Source organism: Schistocerca piceifrons, chromosome 1 (genome assembly GCF_021461385.2).
Source record: "Schistocerca piceifrons isolate TAMUIC-IGC-003096 chromosome 1, iqSchPice1.1, whole genome shotgun sequence".
Classification (NCBI taxonomy): domain Eukaryota; kingdom Metazoa; phylum Arthropoda; class Insecta; order Orthoptera; family Acrididae; genus Schistocerca; species Schistocerca piceifrons.
The window spans coordinates 345707299-345733356 of record NC_060138.1 but is presented as its reverse complement, the minus strand read 5'-3'; the positions used below and the strand labels follow the sequence as shown (position 1 = coordinate 345733356).

Genomic DNA, 26058 nt, shown 5'->3' with positions numbered 1-26058 from the left:
GGGTGTGGTGGGGACGTTCTGAGCTGTCTTAATTTTCCCTTGGCGACAGGTGTTGTCCAGCATGTGTTGAAATAAACATTTGAAAAAACTGGCCGGAATCGGCACTCAGCGGAGGATTGTTACTAACGTGAATGGGATTTGTGAATATAATTGTCTGCATTCAGCTCCTGTAAGCATTTGTCCGATTGGTCAAGATGTAAAACAACTGGGCGGGGTGTTTCAGGGGTTACTTATTCTAGGTGTCTACTAGCTGTTTTCGCGGACTTAGGAGACAAATTGTGCGCCCTCAGGAGCGCAGGTGGTGTTTTAAAGTGGTGAACATATTTTAAGAGGCGCTTGGCAGCCCTTGGTGTAAACGAATCAACTCGTGGACCCTGTGGGTGATATTTTAGAAGTGAGTGAGTGTGCTCCCTGCCGCCGCTGGATAAGCAGCTGAGCAGCAAGTCGTATACTCCTGGCTCACTCATTTGTTACATAGTTTAATTCTTAATTTCTTTGCGTGTTTTTGGTACTTGCATTGTTTAATTCATAAATTTCGGGCGTATTATAGTATTTGAGAGTTGTAGCATCGCGTTTTAGTACCTGAATAGTGTAAATTCGCTTAGTCTCCTTCCGCCGCCGAGCAGTGTCAGCAGTGCGCAAGTAGCAGCATTACTGCATTTACTAGGCAATCTTGTATTTTAATAACCGTTTAAATTTTGTTGATTTGTTTGCGCTCTCTGTAGATTAGTTCAGACGTTCTTTGCAATACAGTTTTTAGCATGGATAGGGACTGCTACTGCTGTGTTCGGATGCAGGCTGAGTTGGCATCCCTTCGCTCCCAGCTTCAGGCAGTGTTGGCTTCGGTCACACAGCTTGAGGCTATTGCCAATGGGCATCACTGTGGGGGTCCGGATGGGGGTTTGTCGGGGACGGCCAGCTCGTCACACGCATCCCCTGATCGGACTACTACTGTGGTTGCCCGGGATACTGCCCGCATTGAGGCTGATCCCTCACCTGTGGTAGAGTGGGAGGTCGTCTCAAGGTGTGGCAGGGGGCGAAAGACATTCCGGAGGGCTGAACGGAAAGCCTCTCCAGTTTGTCTGACGAACCGGTTTCAGGCTCTGTCTCAGGCTGATACTAATCTTCAGCCTGACATGGCTGCTTGTCCTGTTCCAGAGGTTGCCCCTCAGTCTGCAAGATCCGGGCAGTCGCAGAGGGTGGGCTTACTGGTAGTTGGGAGCTCCAACGTCAGGCGCGTAATGGGGCCCCTTAGGGAAATGGCAGCAAGAGAGGGGAAGAAAACCAATGTGCACTCCGTGTGCATACCGGGGGGAGTCATTCCAGATGTGGAAAGGGTCCTTCCGGATGCAATGAAGGGTACAGGGTGCACCCATCTGCAGGTGGTCGCTCATGTCGGCACCAATGATGTGTGTCGCTATGGATCGGAGGAAATCCTCTCTGGCTTCTGGCGGCTATCTGATTTGGTGAAGACTGCCAGTCTCGCTAGCGGGATGAAAGCAGAGCTCACCATCTGCAGCATCGTCGACAGGACTGACTGCGGACCTTTGGTACAGAGCCGTGTGGAGGGTCTGAATCAGAGGCTGAGACGGTTCTGCGACCGTGTGGGCTGCAGATTCCTCGACTTGCGCCATAGGGTGGTGGGGTTTCGGGTTCCGCTGGATAGGTCAGGAGTCCACTACACGCAACAAGCGGCTACACGGGTAGCAGGGGTTGTGTGGCGTGGGCTAGGCGGTTTTTTAGGTTAGATGGCCTTGGGCAAGTACAGAAAGGGCAACAGCCTCAACAGGTGCGGGGCAAAGTCAGGACATGTGGGGACCAAGCAGCAATCGGTATTGTAATTGTCAACTGTCGAAGCTGCATTGGTAAAGTACCAGAACTTCAAGCGCTGATAGAAAGCACCGAAGCTGAAATCGTTATAGGCACAGAAAGCTGGCTTAAGCCAGAGATAAATTCTGCCGAAATTTTTACAAAGGTACAGACGGTGTTTAGAAAGGATAGATTGCACGCAACCGGTGGTGGAGTGTTCGTCGCTGTTAGTAGTAGTTTATCCTGTAGTGAAGTAGAACTGGATAGTTCCTGTGAATTATTATGGGTGGAGGTTACACTCAACAACCGAACTAGGTTAATAATTGGCTCCTTTTACCGACCTCCCGACTCAGCAGCATTAGTGGCAGAACAACTGAGAGAAAATTTGGAATACATTTCACATAAATTTTCTCAGCATGTTATAGTCTTAGGTGGAGATATCAATTTACCAGATATAGACTGGGACACTCAGATGTTTAGGACGGGTGGTAGGGACAGAGCATCCAGTGACATTATACTGGGTGCACTATCCGAAAATTACCTCGAGCAATTAAACAGAGAACCGACTCGTGGAGATAACATCTTGGACCTACTGATAACAAACAGACCCGAACTTTTCGACTCTGTATGTACAGAACAGGGAATCAGTGATCATTAGGCCGTTGCAGCATCCCTGAATATGGAAGTTAATAGGAATATAAAAAAAGGGAGGAAGGTTTATCTGTTTAGCAAGAGTAATAGAAGGCAGATTTCAGACTACCTAACAGATCAAAACGAAAATTTCTGTTCCGACACTGACAATGTTGAGTGTTTATGGAAAAAGTTCAAGGCAATCGTAAAATGCGTTTTAGACAGGTACGTGCCGAATAAAACTGTGAGGGATGGGAAAAACCCACCGTGGTACAACAACGAAGTTAGGAAACTACTGCGAAAGCAAAGAGAGCTCCACTCCAAGTTTAAACGCAGCCAAAACCTCTCAGACAAACAGAAGCTAAACGATGTCAAAGTTAGCGTAAGGAGGGCTATGCGTGAAGCGTTCAGTGAATTCGAAAGTAAAATTCTATGTACCGACTTGACAGAAAATCCTAGGAAGTTCTGGTCTTACGTTAAATCAGTAAGTGGCTCGAAACAGCATATCCAGACACTACGGGATGATGATGGCATTGAAACAGAGGATGACACGCGTAAAGCTGAAATACTAAACACCTTTTTCCAAAGCTGTTTCACGGAGGAAGACCGCACTGCAGTTCCTTCTCTAAATCCTCGCACAAACGAAAAAATGGCTGACATCGAAATAAGTGTCCAACGAATAGAAAAGCAACTGGAATCACTCAATAGAGGAAAGTCCACTGGACCTGACGGGATACCAATTCGATTCTACACAGAGTACGCGAAAGAACTTGCCCCCCTTCTAACAGCCGTGTACCGCAAGTCTCTAGAGGAACGGAGGGTTCCAAATGATTGGAAAAGAGCACAGATAGTCCCAGTCTTCAAGAAGGGTCGTCGAGCAGATGCGCAAAACTATAGACCTATATCTCTGACGTCGATCTGTTGTAGAATTTTAGAACACGTTTTTTGCTCGAGTATCATGTCGTTTTTGGAAACCCAGAATCTACTATGTAGGAATCAACATGGATTCCGGAAACAGCGATCGTGTGAGACCCAACTCGCTTTATTTGTTCATGAGACCCAGAAAATATTAGATAAAGGCTCCCAGGTAGATACTATTTTTCTTGACTTCCGGAAGGCGTTCGATACAGTTCCGCATTGTCGCCTGATAAACAAAGTAAGAGCCTACGGAATATCAGACCAGCTGTGTGGCTGGATTGAAGAGTTTTTAGCAAACAGAACACAGCATGTTGTTATCAATGGAGAGACGTCTACAGACGTTAAAGTAACCTCTGGCGTGCCACAGGGGAGTGTTATGGGACCATTGCTTTTCACAATATATATAAATGACCTAGTAGATAGTGTCGGAAGTTCCATGCGGCTTTTCGCGGATGATGCTGTAGTATACAGAGAAGTTGCAGCATTAGAAAATTGTAGCGAAATGCAGGAAGATCTGCAGCGGATAGGCACTTGGTGCAGGGAGTGGCAACTGACCCTTAACATAGACAAATGTAATGTATTGCGAATACATAGAAAGAAGGATCCTTTATTGTATGATTATATGATAGGGGAACAAACACTGTAGCAGTTACTTCTGTAAAATATCTGGGAGTATGCGTGCGGAACGATTTGAAGTGGAATCATCATATAAAATTAATTGTTGGTAAGGTGGGTACCAGGTTGAGATTCATTGGGAGAGTGCTTAGAAAATGTAGTCCATCAACAAAGGAGGTAGCTTACAAAACACTCGTTCGACCTATACTTGAGTATTGCTCATCAGTGTGGGATCCGTACCAGATCGGTCTGACGGAGGAGATAGAGAAGATCCAAAGAAGAGCTGCGCGTTTCGTCACAGGGTTATTTGGTAACCGTGATAGCGTTACGGAGATGTTTAATAAACTCAAGTGGCAGACTCTGCAAGAGAGGCGCTCTGCATCGCGGTGTAGCTTGCTGTCCAGGTTTCGGGAGGGTGCGTTTCTGGATGAGGTATCGAATATATTGCTTCCCCCTACTTATACCTCCCGAGGAGATCACGAATGTAAAATTAGAGAGATTAGAGCGCGCACGGAGGCTTTCAGACAGTCGTTCTTCCCGCGAACCATACGCGACTGGAACAGGAAAGGGAGGTAATGACAGTGGCACGTAAAGTGCCCTCCGCCACACACCGTTGGGTGGCTTGCGGAGTATAAATGTAGATGTAGATGTAGACATCTGTAGCGTCATTCTGGTGGTACGGTATTTGAAACTGCTATCCTGTGCGCGGGCGTAGAATTGGGCTCCCGCCTACCATGGTGACGTAACATTTGGGGCAGCGAAACGTCGCGAACCGAGGGCGTGAAGAGGGAACGATTTTCGACTTTACGGATTCAACGCCTGTCCATAAATGGGATCGTATCTCAAAGACTAAGCATCTGATTCGAGTGACCAAAGTTTTGTCCTGAAAACGAGTGCCGTTGTCCGTTATTCTGGACTAGCGTTACATATCACTGGGCTAAAACGTGAACGATAAGCAGAGGCGTCTTATCGGAGTGTGTGGCCATTGGCTAGCTGGATGTGGACTTGACGAGATGTAACTGGTGGAGACAAGTTCCTTTGTTGACGTGTAGATTTGAAATGTGAAGTATTTGTGTGTGTCTTGTTCGCTTTTTGACTTTGAACTGTTATCCTTGTTTTGTTTTCATACAAGATTATCGACGAGAGTTGTTAGATAGCAGATAGAGGCGGTATAGTGGCTCTTTGCGGCGTATAATTTCCAGTCTGTTAATAGCTCGTAGTTCTGACAGTCTTTTTGTAAATACACTCCTGGAAATTGAAATAAGAACACCGTGAATTCATTGTCCCAGGAAGGGGAAACTTTATTGACACATTCCTGGGGTCCGATACATCACATGATCACACTGACAGAACCACAGGCACATAGACACAGGCAACAGAGCATGCACAATGTCGGCACTAGTACAGTGTATATCCACCTTTCGCAGCAATGCAGGCTGCTATTCTCCCATGGAGACGATGGTAGAGATGCTGGATGTAGTCCTGTGGAACGGCTTGCCATGCCATTTCCACCTGGCGCCTCAGTTGGACCAGCGTTCGTGCTGGACGTGCAGACCGCGTGAGACGACGCTTCATCCAGTCCCAAACATGCTCAATGGGGGACAGATCCGGAGATCTTGCTGGCCAGGGTAGTTGACTTACACCTTCTAGAGCACGTTGGGTGGCACGGGATACATGCGGACGTGCATTGTCCTGTTGGAACAGCAAGTTCCCTTGCCGGTCTAGCAATGGTAGAACTATGGGTTCGATGACGGTTTGGATGTACCGTGCACTATTCAGTGTCCCCTCGACGATCACCAGTGGTGTACGGCCAGTGTAGGAGATCGCTCCCCACACCTTGATGCCGGGTGTTGGCCCTGTGTGCCTCGGTCGTATGCAGTCCTGATTGTGGCGCTCACCTGCACGGCGCCAAACACGCATACGACCATCATTGGCACCAAGGCAGAAGCGACTCTCATCGCTGAAGACGACACGTCTCCATTCGTCCCTCCATTCACGCCTGTCGCGACACCACTGGAGGCGGGCTGCACGATGTTGGGGCGTGAGCGGAAGACGGCCTATCGGTGTGCGGGACCGTAGCCCAGCTTCATGGAGACGGTTGCGAATGGTCCTCGCCGATACCCCAGGAGTAACAGTGTCCCTAATTTGCTGGGAAGTGGCGGTGCGGTCCCCTACGGCACTGCGTAGGATCCTACGGTCTTGGCGTGCATCCGTGCGTCGCTGCGGTCCGGTCCCAGGTCGACGGGCACGTGCACCTTCCGCCGACCACTGGCGACAACATCGATGTACTGTGGAGACCTCACGCCCCACGTGTTGAGCAATTCGGCGGTACGTCCACCCGGCCTCCCGCATGCCCACTATACGCCCTCGCTCAAAGTCCGTCAACAGCACATACGGTTCACGTCCACGCTGTCGCGTCATGCTACCAGTCTTAAAGGCTGCGATGGAGCTCCGTATGCCACGGCAAACTGGCTGACACTGACGGCGGCGGTGCACAAATGCTGCGCAGCTAGCGCCGTTCGACGGCCAACACCGCGGTTCCTGGTGTGTCCGCTGTGCCGTGCGTGTGATCATTGCTTGTACAGCCCTCTCGCAGTGTCCGGAGCAAGTATGGTGGGTCTGACACACCGGTGTCAATGTGTTCTTTTTTCCATTTCCAGGAGTGTAGATTGTGACAAGGCGTTTATTAGTGGAATACGAGTAGTGAGAAATTTAACCCTGACTCGCGGTTCAGCGAGGCTGGAGATCAGTATTTGGCACGGTATAATAGTGCAGCACTGCTGAGGTTTGATCTGGGTTCGCCAATGAACGTTTATGAATAAATTTGTGGACCAGTAAGTTGCGTAGTTTCTCTCTCGCGCCGAACATCGCTGAAGACGTCCTCACACGGGACGCGTTCCTCATCGCGAAACTCACCAGACGTGACGTCCGTCTTTATTGCTGCACGCTCTGAAACGACCAGGGACATCTTACGGAGCACAACGTGCTCTTCATCGTGATTTGCGACCTCATCCCTCTCCAGTGGTAATTCCCCGAAAATGGACGCGCGTGAAGTAGCTGCATTGACTCTGTTAAAGATCGTCAAAGAATATTCTGGAGTCGCCGACGGCTTGATTAGTGAATTGCTGGGAGAATGGTTAAGGGCCACCACCTAATACTGTGCAACTGATATACTTACTAGTACAAGTTCTTTTGTTATTTTGGTTGAATTTGGAGCTCATTTTCGATTTCGAATTGAATACTCGTATAGGTAAAGTACAGTGTTTAATGTTACTCTCCGCATGCATAATATCTATTTCTCGATGTTTGGTTGACTAACAACACACTGAAGTAACGTAGTTCATCACATAGATTTCAAAATAGAAATTCGTTTCGAAATTTCGTTTGAATGGAGGAGGAGATTTTTTCGAAACTGCTCGCCGTCACTGAAAAACATATTTCCCGTCAAGATAAAAATGTGAAGCAGTCCATAAAACTAAGAGATGGGTATATATATTTTACACAAAATTTCGTAATAGCAGAAACTTACAGAGAGTAACTTGTGTTTACTGCCTGACGTGTATTGGTAGTCACGTTAAGATTTATGGCCACTGGGGAAACATTCCAGTCGTTGGCTTATAAAACACGAATTGTAGCAATTCTTTATTTATAATAAATAACATGCACTACTGCAGATAACTTTTCTATTAAATTAATAAGAAAGACCCAGAATCTTTTAGAAAACAATAGGTGAAAAACATGATTGGAAGGAAGTGGACAGGGAACTGCTGCTATAGTATTCGCAGCTGACAATGCTATCAACTACGCTAGGGCTTCGACATGGCGTGTGGGCCTCCACATATGGTATTCACCGTGTAAAGACTATATCTACAAATGTCAGTACAGTTTTCCGTAATTCCTTCTCGAAAGAAGACGAAGTAAATATTCCAGAATTCGAAACCAGAACAGCGGTTAGCATGAGTGACATAGAAGTAGATATCTTAGGTGTTGCGAAATAACTCAAATCACTTAAGAAAGGCAAGTCTTCCGGTCCAGATGGTATACCAATCAGGTCCCTTTCAGAGTATGCAGACACAATAGCGACTTTCTTAGCAATCATATACAACCGCTCACTTGATGAAAGGTCTGTTCCTAAAGACTGGAAAGTATCACAGGTCACACCAATATTCAAGAAGGGAAATAGGTGTAACCCACTGAATTACAGACACATATCACTGACCTCAATTTGCAATAGGATTTTGGAGCGTATACTGTACTCGAACATTATGAATCACCTTGAAGAAATGACTTATTGATACATAACCAACACGGATTCAGAAAATATCGTTCTTGGGCAACACAGCAAGCTCTTTATTCACATGAAGTAATGAGTGTTGTCGACAAGGGATCTCAGATCGAATCCATATTCCTAGATTTCCAGAAGGCTTTTGATACCGTTCCTCACAAGCGACTGTTAATCAAATTCCGTGCATATGGAGTATCGTCTCAGTTGTGTGACTGGATTCGTGATTTCCTCCCTGAGAGGTCACAGTACGTAGTGATAGACGGTAAATCAACGAGTAGAACAGAAGTGATATCTGGCGTTCCGCAAGGTAGTGTCATAGGATGTCTGCTGTTCCTGATTTACATAAATGATCTAGGTGATAATCTGAGCAGCCCCCTTAGATTGTTTGCAAATGACGCTCTAATTTACCGTCTAGTAAAATTATCAGACGATCAATTCCAATTACGAAATGATCTAGAGAGAATTTTTTGTATAGTGCGAAAATTACCAATTGGCACTAAACAAAGAAAATTGCGAGGTCATCCACATGGGTACTAAAAGAAACCCGATAAATTTGGGGTATACGATAAATCGCACAAATCTAAGGGCTATCAATTCGACTAAATACCTAAGAATTACAATTACGAAGAACTTAAATTGGAAAGACCACATAGATAATATTGTGGGGAAGGCGAAACAAAGACTGCGCTGTGTTGACAGAACACTTAGAAGATGCGACAAACCCACTAAAGAGACAGACTACATTACACTTGTTCGTCCTCTGCTGGAATATTGCTGCGCGGTAAGGGATCCTTAGCAGGTAGGGTTGACGGAGGACATCGAAGGGGTGCAAAGAGGGGCAGCTCGTTTCGTGTTATCGCGCAATAGGGGTGAAAGTGTCACTGATATGATACGCGAGTTGGGGTGGCAGTCACTGAAACAAAGGCGGTTTTCTTTGCGGCGAGATCTATTTACGAAATTTCAATCACCAAATTTCTCTTCCGAATGCGTAAATATTTTGTTGACACCCACCTACGTAGGGAGAAACGATCATCATAATAAAATAAGAGAAATCAGAGCTCGAACTGAAAGATTTAGGTGTTCCTTTCTCCCACGCGCCATTCGAGAGTGGAATGGTAGAGAAGTATAAAAATGGTTCGATAACCCCTCTTCCAGGCACTTAAGTGTGAATTGCAGAGTAACCATGTAGATGTAGATGTCATTATTTGATATTTACATACGACAAATTATACCGAAACTACGTGTTTCGCATAGATCATCACTGTGCTGTAGCACTGAAACAGTTTTCGTAGCATACAAGTCATAACACAAAAAATATCAAACACCAGACTATCGATATTTAGTTTCCTGTTATTTTATTATAATAAATCGTATGTGAAACGACGCTTTTGCAAGACATCACTAATTCGCTGTTGCTCTGAACAGTATAAATTCATAGAACGTACTCTATAATGAAAAAAAGCACCAAATACGAACTCTAACATCGTACAATATGGCGACTTGTAAGGTCTGCTCGTGACGTAAAACCGATGCCGCATCTCATTGGCCACGTCCCTCTCCTCGAGGACGTACCACGTTTTTCATTTCGCTGTATAATGGAATGTGGAATTCCACGCTATGACGTCACCAGCTCGTCGTCCTCCCTTGAGAAGACGGTTTAGCAGTGCGTGGATTCTGGCCATAACTACAAGTAGAATTTCGTGCCATGCCAAGGAAGTTTAGAGGAGGAGGCGAAAGGGGATTTTCAAGATGTGCCAGAATGGCAGCCTGAATGATCACTGTTGACAGAAGGCAGGCATCTTCACTCTTGTCCTAGTTTGGCTCTCAGTTTCTACCTAGCTCACATATATGCTCGGTAAATATTCTGATAAAGGGAATAACGTTACATTTCACCATGGCTATGTTGTAGACATAAAGGGACACATTCCAGAGCCGATATGTGCCGTAGCTACAATCACCGAGCATTGTGTGACGATGGAGACAGCACTGACCTAAATAAAAAAAATTCGGTGCGTGTATCCTAGGGAAACAGCACATTAACTTCAGCGGGGAACACTAATTATGACACAGCAGAAGGTCACTAGCCAGTTGCGTGTGTCGAGCGCATTAGTCAGAGCGCCACATGGCACGAGAGCGCCAGAGGTCGACGGACGCGCTCCATATTTTGTTTCTTCTTTGTTTCACAGCTGCTATGCTTCAGTGCCCCATGACAGGCAAGGCAAAGGAAATAATGTAGTGATGACTCACACTGGTTAATAGTTTGCTTTAAATTTAATGTGTGTCCACGTGATCAGTCCCTGCATGCTGTGCAAAACTAAGGATTCTCCAAGCTGTTTCCACGACAAGTGACAACTGTACTTTTCTGATATAGTCTTGCGGACGAGCGTCCAGCGTATCAGTTATGTTAATGAATGAGGACGTGCTTAAAGGTGGTGCCTCCGAGAGTTCTTTTTTTGTGAAAGCACTTAAGGCGTGTTAAAGAAAACAGACTAACACCATTCTACATCTTTGTTCTTCACATGTACTTATTTATCAACATAGTACCCTGGGGAGGATACATTTCTCTCAACGAGATACTACTTGAAACTTCCTGACAGATTAAAACTTTATTTCTGCCAGTGCGTCGTCATATCAGCGCACACTCCGCTGCAGAGTGAAAATCTCATTCTGGAAACATCCCCCAGGCTGTGGCTAAGCCATGTCTCAGCAATATCCTTTCTTTCAGGAATGCTAGTTTGGAAGGTAGGAGACGAGGTACTGGCAGAAGTAAAACTGTGAGGACGGGGCGTGAGTCGTGCATGGGTAGCTCAGATGGTAGAACACTTGCCTGCGAAAGGCAAAGGTCCCGAGTTCGAGTCTCGGTCCAGAACACAGTTTTAATCGTCCAGGAAGTTTCATATCAGCGCATACTCCGCTGCAGAGTGAAAATCTCATTCTGGAGGTACTACTTGATTGATACAATCACTGTAGAGTGTTTTGACTTTCTTGACGGAGCCCCATGTCACCTCTGCTTGCACCGTTTCATCACTACCAAAGTGGAGTCCTCAAAGGTGTTCTTTAAGTTTTCGATACAGATGGAAAAACTGGTGGGGTAATTCGGGACTGTATGGAGGGTGATGGACAACAATGACCTCAAGGCATCGGATTGTTGCTGATGACGCAGCGTTCGTGTGTGGTCTGGCACTGTCATGCTGAAGGAGGGGGCGCTCTATGTGTGGACGAACTCTTCTGCTGTTAGAAAGTCGATTACAGCACGCTGTTTCTCACTCACCGGTGTAGTTGCGTTAGATATATACACTGCTGGCCATTAAAACTGCTACACCACAAAGATGACGTGCTACAGACGCGAAATTTAACCTACAGGAAGAAGATGCTGTGATATGCAAATGATTGGCTTCTCAGAGCATTCACACAAGGTTGGCGCCGGTGGCAACACCTACAACGTGCTGACATGAGGAAAGATTCCAAACGATTTCTCATACACAAACAGCAGTTGACCGGCGTTGCCTGGTGAAACGTTGTTGTGATGCCTCATGTAAGGAGGAGAAATGCGAACCATCACGATTCCGACTTTGATAAAGGTCGGATTGTAGCTTATCGCGATTGCGGTTTATCGTATCGCGACATTGCTGCTCGCGTTGGTCGAAGATCCAATGACTCTTAGCAGAATATGGAATCGGTGGGTTCAGGAGGGTAATACGGAACGCCGTGCTGGATCCCAACGGCCTCGTATCACTAGCAGTCGAAATGACAGGCATCTTATCCGCATGACTGTAACGGATCGTGCAGCCACGTCTCGATCCCTGAGTCAACAGATGGGGACGTTTGCCAAGACAAAAACCATCTGCACGAACAGTTCGACGACGTTTGCAGCAGCATTGACTATCAGCTCGGAGACCGTGGCTGCGGTTACCCTTGACGCTGCATCACAGACAGGAGCGTCTGCGATGGTGTACTCGACGACGAACCTGGGTGCACGAATGGCAAAACGTCATTTTTTCGGATGACTCCAGGTTCTGTTTACAGCATCATAATGGTCGCATCCGAGTTTGACGACATCGCGGTAAACGCACATTGGAGGCGTGTATTCGTCATCGCCATACTGGCGTATCACCCGGCGTGATGGTATGGAGTGCCATTGGTTACACGTCTCGGTCACCTCTTGTTCGCATTGACGGCACATTGAACACTGGACGTTACATTTCAGATGTGTTACGACCCGTGGCTCTACCCTTCATTCGATCCCTGCGAAACCCTACATTTCAGCAGGATAATGCACGGCCACATGTTGCAGCTTTTGTACGGGCCTTTCTGGATGCAGAAAATGTTGGACTGCTGCCCTGGCCAGCACATTCTCCAGATCTCTCACCAATTGAAAACGTCTGGTCAATGGTGGCTGAGCAACTGGCTCGTCACAATACGCCAGTCACTACTCTTGATGAACTATGGTATCGTGTTGAAGCTGCATGGGCAGCTGTACCTGTACTCGCCGTCCAAGCTCTGTTTGACTCAATGCCCAGACGTATCAAGGCCGTTGTTACGGCCAGAGTTGGTTGTTCTGGGTACTGATTTGTCAGGATCTATGCACCCAAAAAATGGTTCAAATGGCTCTGAGCACTATGGGACTTAACATCTGAGGTCATCAGTCCCCTAGAACTTAGAACTACTTAAACCTAACTAACCTAAGGACATCACACACATCCATGCCCAAGGCAGGATTCGAACCTGCGACCGTAGCGGTCGCGCGGTTCCAGACTGAAGCGCCTAGAACCGCTCGACCACATCGACCGGCTCTATGCACCCAAATTGCGTGAAAATGTAATCACATGTCAGTTCTAGTATAATATATTTGGTCAATGAATACCCGTTTATCATCTGCATTTTTTCTTGGTGTAGCAATTTTAATGGCCAGTAGTGTACTTATATGGATATGGTGTCAGTTCTTTAGGACATTCCGAAAGAACAGACACCATATCCATATAAGTATATAGTTCTGGCAATACCGGTCATGACCTTCCTCTTCTGTTCGGATGCACACATATTACCCGAAGTCTTACCGAACTTGGTAAGAATGTCTTCCACAAGTAATGAGTCAGTTGGGTAGTGACACTACGAATGTAGTGGTGTGGACATATAAGGTGAGAATGTGGGTCTCGAGGGAGGCGTGCGTGAGATAGTCCCTGCAATCGCACTAACCTCTGTGCCCTCGGTGGCTCAGATGGATCGAGCGTCTGCCATCTAAGCAGGAGATCCCGGGTTCGAGTCCCGGTCGGGGCACACATTTTCACCTGTCCCTGCTGATATATATCAATGCCCGTCAGCAGCTGAAGGTATTAATATATAATCCGAATTTAGATGCGTTACACTCCGCCATTTCGGAGCTCTCTAGCGGCAGAGGGCTACAACTTGCGTTACAGGGAAGCGGGAAAGTCGACCGAGTAATACGCATCACAAATAAATCGGAGGCATTGCGTTTCAGCACGCCGTCGTTCACTGGATATCTGTAATATCATGCAATATTGTGTTTGTGTTCGGTGATCGTGCTCGAGTACAGAATTAAACGCACAGGCTCAAATCTCGTTACCGATGCATACAATAATGCTCTTGAATACTACCAAGAGGACCGCTGACATTAACGTCCACATTCCTAGGACACATCACGATTTATTGATCACTGCATTGAGATTTGCACTTCGTTTGAATACACTGCTAATAGCAAAATATCGGCCGAAGATTAACACATGGATTACTAATAGTGAGCACCAAACCACAGACGCAAGATGGTGGAGACGGTATTACCCTGTGGATGATATTCAGCAGGGCTTTCATGGGACAAGTGGTAGCAACGGAAGGAACCACGTCACCTCTGGACGACGTGAACATTATTCCAGACCACATGCTTCACTCTGTGCCTGATCTTTGATGTACTGCCCACCAAATTCGCCTGATCTGAAACAGATGGAACACATACGTGATGCTTGTGGGGAGCAAGCAGCGCGCCAACGAACCATCGGTCCGTACCGATATTTACGGGAACTGCGTGAGCTGTGTGTAGGTACCTGGTGCCACATACCTCCGGAAACCTGCCAAAGTCTTTCGAATCAGTGTCACTCAAAATCGCCATTGTGTTGCGTTCGAGAGATGCTACGAGGGCGTTCGAAAAGTCGGTGCAAAGTCCGAGAGATGGCACCACCGGCGCGTATCAAGGTCATGTTTAGTTATTAGTATCTTTGGAAAGAACGCACACCAAGTTTCAGCCATATTGGTCAATTTGTTTGTGTTTGGCATTCGTGTGAATCAAGGAAGTCGAGTGATTGTCAATAAATGGACGAAGAAGAATTTCATGTGGCGATTAAACATATGAAAGGCAAAACGCCTCAGGAGACTAAAGAGAACCTTGATAAAAATTACGGTCACTCTGCACATTCGATTAGAAAAGTTACTTACTGGTTTCAAAATTTTCGGAGTGGTGATACGGGCACAAGTGATGCTGAACGTTCTGGACGCTCTGTGGAGGCTACGATTCCAGAAACCAGTGATAAAATCCATGATATGGTGATGGATGACAGAAGGGTTAAGGTGCGTGAGATTGCTAGTGCTGTGGGCATCTCGAATGAACGGTTGCATAATATTTTGTATAAACATTTGGACATGAGAAAACTATCCGCAAGATGGGTTCCGCGATTGCTCACGCTTGACCAAAAACGGAATAGTGTGAAGTGTCGCAAGGATGGTTTGCAGCTGTTCAGGAAGAATCCGCAGGACTTTAAACGTCGTTTCGTCGCTGTGGATTAAACATGGATACATTACTGTACTCCTGAGACCAAAAAACAATCTAAACAAGGGGTACCAAGGGAGAATCTGCACCGAAAAAGGCGAAGACCAGTCCTTTAGCCGGAAAGGTTATGGCGACTGTCTTTTGGGATTGGCAAGGGATAATCCTCATCGACTATCTGGAAAAGGGTAAAACTATTACATGTGCATATTATTCATCGTTATCCGACAGTCTGAAAATCGAACTGCAATAAAAGCGCCGGCGATTGGACCACAAAAAATTCCTTTTCCATCACGACAATGCACCAACACACACCTCAGCAGTTGTGGTCGCAAAATTAATGGAAATAGGATTCCAACTCGTTTCACATCCCCCCTATTCTCCATACCTGATCACCTCGGACTACTATTTGTTCCCTAATTTGAAGAAATGGCTGGCAGGACAAAGATTTTATTCTAATGATGAGGTGATTGGAGCAAGTAATAGCTATTTTGCAGACTTGGAAAATTCCTATTGTTCGGAATGTATCAACAAATTAGAACAGCGTTGGACGAAGTGTATAAGTCTAAAAGGAGACTATGTCGAAAAATAAAAAAGGTTTACCAAAACACGTTTTTATTTTTGCACGGACTTTTCAAACGCCCCTCGTACTAAGAAGGTGGTCATACTTTTTTGGCTCATCAGTGTGTTTTTGTGGACGTGGAAGCCGTAGCAGAGTTAATGCAAAACGCTGTAGCGACTGAATGTTAGGCGACTGGCGGCAGGCAGGGCGTGCGCGGTGCCGCCTGCGGCCACTCTGGCTGCGCCCTGTGGGAAGCCGAGCACTGGTCGCGGGCAGGCTTAGCGCCCCTACCCCTACCCCTGGAGCGGCGCCGGTAATTGCGTCTCGAGGCACTCTGCGGGATGCCGAGCCCTGCAGGAGATTGCCTGCGTCGCTACCCGGGAAGCCACGGCTCGCCAGCCCCTGAGTCCGTATGTTGCGTAACTAAATCAAAATCTGTTCTAAAGCTGGAGGCCGTTCCATTCACCGAATATTCTCTCGTTTCAAGAGCGCCTCCACCTGCGCTGCTCGATGTGGTCACGCACTGCTTAAGGGGGGATTGCGTTTACAAAACAGGAATACGTTTTGAAGTTGTATTTTATATGCTTTTAATGTCATTTATAGGAAAACTAATTTTCATGGTATAGCCTGGTAGTGCATGAAACTGTCGATATCTAATCGGTGAAATATATGTAAGCCAGAGTTTCACCCGAGTTCTAGACCCGAGATATGAATCAGGTAGGCCGGCATCGGTGGCCGAGCGGTTCTAGGTGCTTCAGTCCGGAACCACGCGGCTGGTACGGTCGCAGGTTCGAATCCTGCCTCGGGCATGGATGTGTGTGATGTCCTTAGGTTAGTTAGGTTTAAGTAGTTCTAAGTCTATGGGACTGATGACCTCAGAAGTTAAGTCCCATAGTGCTCAGAGCCATTTGATATTCTGGTTGCAAGCTGAGATATGGGGCAAAGTGCTTGGAATTTTGCATGAATTTAAAATTGTACTTGTAGAATTATAATTAAAAAATTATGAAAATCCTCCTCTTTGACCTATTCCAAAAACCTCATCAAAGGATTTTATATGTAAATGTGTTATATTCATGTAAAGCGTGGTATCATTGCCATATCTCCAAAACTGTGGATTTGGTGCATTTTTGAAATAGTGTGTGTTTTTCATCAACGTCTCCCCTTAAGGCCTTTGGAAAGACACGGCCGACTTACCCCTGAAAAGACGCACATGGGGAAGGAGTACAGTGTCACGATAACGTTGACCGGAAATTGTAAGCTGTTGCAAGATATGGAAATCAGTACGCCCATGCAACCTCCCCACACCATAACACCTGCACCACCAAACCAGGCATGTTCGACACTGTTCCAGGGTGCATTACCTGTTCCCAACTCTCGCCATACCAATATACGTCCAGTGACGCTACCCAGACTGAATCTGCTCTCATCCGAGCACCCGTCCCCACTACTCGTTGATCCAGTCTCTGTGCTCTTGGCACAATCGCGATTGATGTTCGGCTGTCAACGGAGCACGACATTTTGGTCGTCGGGCAGACAGACCACCCCACTCCCACGCAGATGCCGCGCACCGCGGTGTCAGAAACTGTGGTTGCAATTGCACCTGCTATTTGACTTGGGTCCCTTCTTGCCTGTTGCACGACGCAGCGGTCACCTGCTGCTGTAGTTGGCCGTGGCAGGGCACCTCCTCTCCTTCGGGCACCAGTGTCTGTAGTTCGGAACGTTCCCCATGCACGTGAAACAGTGCTGTGAGCAATACCAAACTCCTGGGCGATAATCGTCGCATTTCGTCCTTCTTCGAGTCTGCGGATGATTCTTCCCTATGTGAAGTCATCGAGATACTGTCTCCGGGCCGTTTCGTAATGAAGAACACCACCACAGTTCACGTTAAGCGCTCGCTGACTGACACACACAGTCTTTTCCCTTCCCCTCAAATATCTCGTGTTGCGGGGCGCTATAGTCACGTTGACGTCACGCTATGTGACGTCCGCCTTTCTGTGCACGACTGTGAATCCTCTGAGATCATGCTCCCGTATTTTAATTCATTTCCCGCAAACCGTTAGTACGTCACCTTACTATAGCTACACTCATGTTCATAAATTAAGGACAATTGCAGAATGTGGTGCCACACAACGTGGCACTACACAAAACTGGCGTTAATAGCATAGGCACATAGGGAACACACACGACACAGATCTGCAACTCCACGGTATTGGTGGTAAGTTGAGAAAACCGTCCCGAAACACATGTGCAACAAAACGCCACTGTTTCCTGCGCATGTACCCCGACATCAATATGGGACATGATCACCATGCACACGTACACAGGGCGCACAACGGGTTGGCATTTTCTGGATCAGGTGGTCGAGCAGCTGCTGGGGTATAGCCTCCCATTCCTGCATCAGTGCCTGTCGGAGCTCCTGAAATGTCCTAGGGGTTTGAAGACGTGCAGCGATACATCGACCGAGAGCATCGCAGACGTGCTTGATGGGGTTTAGGTCTGGAGAACAGGCAGGCTACTCCATTCGCCTGATATCTTCTGTTTCAAGGTACTTCTTCATGATGGCAGCCTGGTGGGCCGTGCGTTATCATCCATCAGGAGGAAGGTAGGACCCACTGCACCCCTGAAAAGGCGGACGTACTGGTGCAAAATGACGTCCCGATACACCTGACCTGTTATAGTTCCTCTGTCAAAGACATGCAGGGGTGTACGTGCACCAATCATGATCCCACCCCACACCATCAAACCACGACGTCCATACAAGTCCCTTTCAAGGACAGTAAGGGGTTGGTATCTGGTTCCTGGTTCACGCCAGATGAAAACCCGGCGAGAATCACTGTTCAGACTATACATGGACGCGTCCGCGAACATAACGTGGGACCACTGTTCCAACGACCATGTGCTATGTTCTTGACACCAGGCTTTACGGGCTCTCCTGTGACCAGGGGTCAGTGGAATGCACCTTGCAGGTCTCTGGGCGAATAAACCATGTCTCTTGAGTCGTCTGTAGACTGTGTGTCTGGAGATAACTGTTACAGTGGCTGCGGTAAGGTCTCGAGCAAGGCTACCTGCAGTACTGCGTGACCGTCTGCGGATACTGATGGTGAGATATCGGTCTCCTTGTGGTGTTGTACACTGTGGAAGTCCCGTACTCTAGCGCCTGGACACGTTTCCTGTCTGCTGGAATCGTTGCCATAATCTTGAGATCACACTTTGTGGCACACGGAGGTGCTACGACGTGCTGTGTTTGACCTGCCTCCGGTCGCCCTAGTATTCTACTCCTCATAACGTCATCAATATGTGTTCTTTGAGCCATTTTCAACACACTGTCGCCATTAGCACGTCTGAAAACGTCTGCACACTTACTCGCTGCACCGTACTCTGACATGCACCAACACACCTCTGCGTATGTGCAGTGCTGCCAGCGCCACCGTGCGACGACCGCAGGTCAAATGCACCGCATGGTCATACCCTGAGGTGAATTAAACCCGCAAACCGCCCACGAGAGCGTCATTTCACCATGTATCAGCATTATCCTTAATTAATGAGAGCATGAGTGTAGTTCGTCCTTAAATTATGCAGAGCAGGGAAATTTACGACCTGTTATTCTACTGACGTGAGTCCACATTAACAATAATTTAGCACATTTTCCATATGTCCAATGCATTCCAGAGGACGACGGTTCAACTTCCAACCTGATTTACGTTTTCCTTGATTTCCCAGAATCGCGTTGGCAAATGCGGGGATGGTTCTTTTGAAAAGGCACGGCCGATTTACGTTACCATCCTTCCTTAATCCGCGCTAATGAACACGATGTCGACTAGATATTAAAGACCAATCTTCTTGGCTTTCCAGCTTAGTGCAATCATCACATAGTAGAAAAGAAGCAGAGTGTTTAATTTTTGTCCTAGAAGAGGAAAGAAATAAAACTTAAGTATGATATGTGCCTACAGTCATATTCTTTCAGAGAAGAGGCCACATAAATAACTAAAAAAAATTGTATGTACCGGCATTCAGCAGTGAAAGTAACGAATACTTCGTACGGGAATGCCTGTTTACAGAACGGAATACATTCAGTACAAAATTTAGCCGTTACTTCTAAAGCCCTAAGGGGAACTTATCTTTTATTTCACAGTAAAAGTGAAGCCCTACACTACACTGAATAATAGCACACAAATTCTCATATTATAGTTTGACACTGTTTTGAAAGCTCTTTATAAATAAAGCAGAAATTTAGGGGGAAGTGTTCTACTGGATCGTGAAAGTTTTTCGTGTTTTTATTAAGAAAAACAGTAGCCGTTCAAATGTGTGTGAATTCTTAAGGGACCGAATTGCTGACGTCATCGGTCCCTAGACTTACACACTACTTTAACTTACGCTAAGAACAACACACACACACACACACACACACACACACACACACACACACACACACACACACACACATGCCCGAGGGAGGAGTCGAACCTCCGGCGGGAGGGGCAGCGCAATCCGTGACAGGGCTCCTCAAACTGCGCGGCCACTCCGCGCACAGTAGCCGTACGTAACTGGTTAGAAACTGCTTTGGAGGCCGGAATGAGAGAAGTAGTCGTCAACATGGATCGAGGATTCCTTTTCACTACACAGAACTGGCGGCCCTTGCCCCTTATTTTTATGTGACAGCAATAAAATGAGTGGACACACATTTATAAGCGATTTGCATATGAGTTCATAGATAGTACGGTGCCCTGCCATCGTGAGGTATTTCCAGCGGGTCCTTTGGGTCAGCGTCCATTTCCATTACACACTCCATCTTTGAAGCAACGAAATCCACGATCAAACAAAACCCAGGCTCTTCTGAAGGAGCTGGGCTCTGAATTTTTGTTGTTCTTCTCTTTGGAATACTCTGCTTATACATTCGTACCCTTTTTTTATAACTCTCGCTTTACTTTGATTATAGCCGGCCGCGGTGGTCTAGCGGTTCTAGCGCTGCAGTCCGGAACCGCGGGACTGCTACGGTCGCAGGTTCGAATCCTGCCTCGGGCATGGGTGTGTGTGATGTCCTTAGGTTAGTTAGGTTTAAGTAGTTCTAAGTTCTAGGGGACTTATGACCTAAGATGTTGAGTCCCATAGTGCTCAGAGCCATTTTTTTACTTTGATTATATATCGGACAATTATGACCAAACAGGGAAATTTTCAAACATTGCAAATTCACAACAGCTTTACTTTCTGAGATTCGTACTCGGTGTCCAGAATGACGTATAACACTTATACTTCTATTCATAACAAAAGGTTGTTCTTTCGAGTCTGTTGAATAATCTCATGAGAAGCGATTCTATTTATTGACACGTGTCGAATTCAAAAAAGTCAAAAATTTTTGATCTACTGTTATCGTGCTCAGTTCGCGATGCTTGGCCACCACCATTGTTAAATTCAGTCTGTTATAAAATTTCGTCCTTCCTTTCTCGAGCGAAGCAAAGATGGCAGCACTTTGTGTTAATTTCAACCGAGCTATCAAAATTTGACCAGAAACAGGCTCTCATTAGGATGAAATTATTTTTTCTCACACATAGGCATTTATTTTAAAGCCGTTTACACGTCAACATGACCTTAATTTTGCTGCAACATTTCAATATCTCGAAGTACAATCTTTGACTGTGCATTAAAGGAGAAATACGAGCTACTGTTAGCCTCAGCAGCGTCGTACGGCCAAATGTGTGACGCCAGCTGCTGTAGCAAGACAGCAGGTTTCTTGGAACGGGGCAAGGCCAGAGACGGTGTACAAGCTTAGATTGTGGATGGATAGGGAAGGTATTCTATCGAGTTTGTTGCAAGGCAATCGTCCTGGCATTCACCTTAAGCGAATAAGGGAAACCCCGGAAATCTTAAATCTGGATGATTGGGTGAGGATTTCTAACATCACTTGCTATGCTTTGCCGGAAAGCAGCATAAATTTGCAAAATTTTACAGTACACATGTGTCGCTTCAACAGGGTTTGTCAAGAATACAGAACGCTCATAAGTGGAGCTGAACACTTCACTCGTTATTACTGCAGGAAACGTGATAGAATGCAGTAAGCACTAAAAGGCTTGCATACTTTCAGGGATCGCAGCGGTGACTGTGAGAAAAAGTGATAGCATAATTTCAGTCCTGGTGTTAATACCCCATGAATTAAAAGCAAAAAGAAGTCCGACTCCAGACGTATCTGTCTAGATCGGGCAGACGCTGCCTGTGATTCATTGCCGGAGGCCGCTCCCCGCCACCAACCGTGTTTACGCGCTGCTGCCTGTTTACACGGTCCGTGTCCCTGGCCGACACGAACGTGTTTGTTTACGCGCCCGCCTGCAGAATGTCCGTCCTGTTCCTAGCGCCTCTGAGAAGCGTGCTTGTTGCTCTTCTGATGACGAGTCTTCACCACATCTCGTCGCGACTCTTTCCCGGTTCGTTAACCGCCCCGCTAAGTTTGCTCGTGTCTCACTACCTGCCTGCAACGTCGTCTTATATTTATTTGTACCCGTGGCCAAGCTCAGACACAGTGGCATTACAAAGCATTAGCACACCTAACATTACGCAGGGTGACAATTATTGAACTATACGAAAGAAACGTAAATTAGCTACAAACTAAGGCGTGCACACACTTTATTCAACGTGTAAAAGTCACTACAGATATTCGGATCTAGGTCAAGAGTCGCATGTATTCAAGTCCGTAGAATATGGCGGCCAATCAAGGTCAATGCCAGTGGCCTCTGGATACACCAGAGTCATATTGCGGCCCCCAAAGTGCTCCTCGAGGACACCAAACAGTCTCCTGCTTCGATGGTATGAACCACATCTTGTCGAAATCAGGGTCAATTTGGATAATAGGGATGAAATCATCTTCCAAAACCTTCACGTACCGTTCGGTAGTCACCGTGCCATCAAAGAACATCGCTGTGATTATTCCGTGACTGGACACTGCACACCACACAGTCACCCGTTGAGGGTGAAGAGACTTCTCAGTCGCGAAATGCGGATTCTCAGTCCCCCAAAAAAATGGTTCAAATGGCTCTGAGCTCTAAGGGGCTTAACATCGGAGATCATCAGTCCCCTAGAACTTAGAACTACTTAAACCTAACTAACCTAAGGACATCACACACATCCATGCCCGAGGCAGAATTCTGGCCCACCCTTAGCCTTGATGACAGGTTCCACTCTCGGAGGAATACGTTCAGTCAGGGGCTGGAAGGTTTCTTGGGAAATGGCAGACCATTCTTCACGGAGTGCTGCACTGAGGAGAGGTATCGATGTCGGTCGGTGAGGCCTGGCACGAAGTTGGCGTGCCAAAACATCCCACAAGTGTTCTATAGGATTCAGGTCAGGACTCTGTGCAGGCTAGTCGTTTATCGGGATGCTATTGTCGTGTAACCACTCCGCAGCACGCCGTGTATTATGAACAGGTGCTCGATTGTGATGAAAGATGCAATCGCCATCCCCGAATTGCTCTTCAACAGTGGGAAGCTAGAAGGTGCTTAAAACAACGATGTAGGCGTGTGCTGTGATAGTGCCACACAAAACGGCAAGGGGTGCAAGCTCCCTCCTTGAAAAGCACGACCACACCATAACACCACCGCCGCCGAATTTTACTGTTAACACTACACACGCTGGCAGATAACGTTCACCGTGCATTCGCCATACCCACACCTTGCCATCGGATCGCCACATTGTGTACCGTGATTCGTCACACCACACAACGTTTTTCCACTGTTCAATCGTTCAATGTTTACGCTCCTTACACCAAGCGAGGCGTCGATGGGCATTTACCGGCATGATGTGTGGCTTATGAGTAGCCGCTCGACCATGAAATCCAAGTTTTCTCACCTCCGTCCTAACTGTAATAGTACTTGCAGTGGATCCTGATGCAGTTTGGCATTCCTGCCTGATGGTCTGGATAGATGTGCGCCTATCACACATTACGATCGTCTTCAACTGTCGGCGGTGTCTGTCAGTCAACAGACGAGGTCGGCCTGTACGCTTTTGTGCTGTACGTCTCCCTTCACGTTTCCGCCTCACTACCACATCGGAAATAATGGACGTCGGGATGTTTAGTAGTCTGGAAATATCGCGTACAGAGTTATGACACAAGTGACACCAAATCACTTGACCACGTTCGAAGTCCGTGAGTTCCGCGGAGCCCCCCATTTTGCTTTCTCACGATGTCTAATTATTACTTAGGTCACTGATATTGAGGACCTGGCGCTAGGTGGCAGCACAATGCACCTAATATGAAAAACGTATGTTTTTGGGGGTGTCCGGATACGTTTAATCACATAGTGCAGCTGCGGGGCTCAGCAAACTGTGGCAGATAAAACACTTTTGATATTCTCTGTGGTTTCCATTTAGCTACCAATCATTACTTACTTTGCGAATAGCCCTGGTACAGGTTGACCGCAATTTTTATAGAGGAAGCTCCAGTGGCGTTTACATAAGCCTTTCTGTCCTCTTACAAGGTCGTATTAACGAATTCCATTAAACCTGTTTGATGGTGAAAATACAGGACATTATACAAAAAATCACCAATAGGCCTATGATCATACAAGACATCATACAAAAAAAATTAGAAATAGACCTAAACATGAAGTAGGTCGTTTTTAATATCTTTAACTAGCTGTTCGCAATGCTGGACTCACTGTATCGGAAACAAAACATTGCAAACGTGAACATAATAATAAATTAAAATAGAATAATAATATCTGTGTTAGTATAGGCCCTCAAAATAACAATTTATTGCTTTCTGTCGAAGCCCTCTGCTCTGTGATGGATGCTACATTGGGAACACCATAAGGAAAACTTGGAATGTCGCTTGATGAAATCTCAAAAACCTTATTTCCTACAGTTTTCTTGTTGTAATCGAAGTGTTGTGCGAACTTGAAATGGTCCAAAAACTCATAAAGAAATTTTAAAAATTGTTTGTGTAAAGCTGCTTATACAGCGTAGGCTACCAGGCCGGGTAATGATACCAGTGCACTCTGCTGGCTGCGAGTGCACTCAAATACACTCCTCGGGTTTGCCTGCTGGATAATAATTTCTAAGTCGCATAGCAGGTTGTTACGGTACTTATTCCTGCAAGACGTTATTGCAAAGAAATATGCGACTAACACATTGTTCTGCGACAAACAAGAGAAGTTAATTTGCAGCAGTGCTGCAGGGAAAGCCTGAGAATTCACATACGCACACATATTTCGAAAGCAGCCGAAGAAATGATGAACAGCGTGAAAAAGTGGTGAAAAATGGGTGAGTGTTGAAAAACAAAATTACTCGTATTTCGGCGAACTTACACTATTCTACCCTCCCAGCTCTATAGTAACTGGTACAGCTGACTCGTCAGCTCCTCTACAGTGCTGATTTGGCAGTAGCTTTGGACAGCTAAGCACCGAATCCTCAGAAGGGCGGCGGTGAGTCACGGATTTGAATAAGCACTTACCATGAGTGACTACGTTAATGAGGAAGAAGAGAACTTCTCAGAAGCAGCCATCATTTATTTCGGTGTCGGGTGATGGAATTCCGTGAACAGTCCGCCACGCACCGAGAGCCAGAACGTTAGTAGATAGCAGATGCCGTGGAGAAGCAGGGGTTGACGTGGCGACGCAGTAACTCAAATTTGGCTGCTCGCCCGTGTGGCGATTGTTGCTTGGTACCGGGGTGACTCTGCCAATTACACTACTGGCCATTAAAATTGCTACACCAAGAAGTAATGCAGATGATAAACGGGTATTCATTGGACAAATATATTATACTAGAACTGACATGTGATTACATTTTCACGCAATTTGTGTGCATAGATCCTGAGAAATCAGTACCCAGAACAACCACCTCTGGCCGTAATAACGGCCTTGATACGCCTGAGCTTGGATGGCGTGTAGGGGTACAGCTGCCCATGCAGCTTCAACACGACACCACAATTCAGCAAGAGTAGTGACTGACGTATTGTGACGAGGCAGTTGCTCGGCAACCATTGAACAGACGTTTTCAATTGGTCAGAGATCTGGAGAATGTGCTGGCCAGGGCAGCAGTCGAACATTTTCTGTATCCAGAAAGGCCTGTACAGTACCTGAAACATGCGGTCGTGTATTATCCTGCTGAAATGTAGGGTTTCGCAGGGATCGAATGAAGGGTAGAGCCACGGGTCGTAGCACATCTGAAATGTTACGTCCACTGTTCAAAGTGCCGTCAGTGCGAACAAGAGGTGACCGAGACGTTTAACCAATGGCACCCCATACCATCTCGCCGGATGATACGCCAGTACGGCGATGACGAATACACGCTTCCAATGTGCGTTCACCGCGATGTCGCCAATCACGGATGCGACCATCATGATGCTGTAAACATCCGAAAAAATGACGTTTTGCCATTCGTCCACCCTGAGTCGTCGTTGTGTACACCATCGCAGGCGCCTCTGTATGTGATGCAGCGTCAAGGGTAACCGCAGCCATGGTCTCCGAGCTGATAGTC

The 26058-nt window shown here is 46.6% G+C and overlaps 1 non-coding gene across 1 annotated transcript; it reads left to right on the top strand.

Moving 5' to 3' along the window:
- Positions 1 to 13459: 13459 nt before the first annotated feature.
- Positions 13460 to 13534, top strand: Trnar-ucu. Its single transcript has one exon. It is a non-coding gene; the product is annotated as a tRNA-Arg (tRNA).
- Positions 13535 to 26058: the final 12524 nt, after the last annotated feature.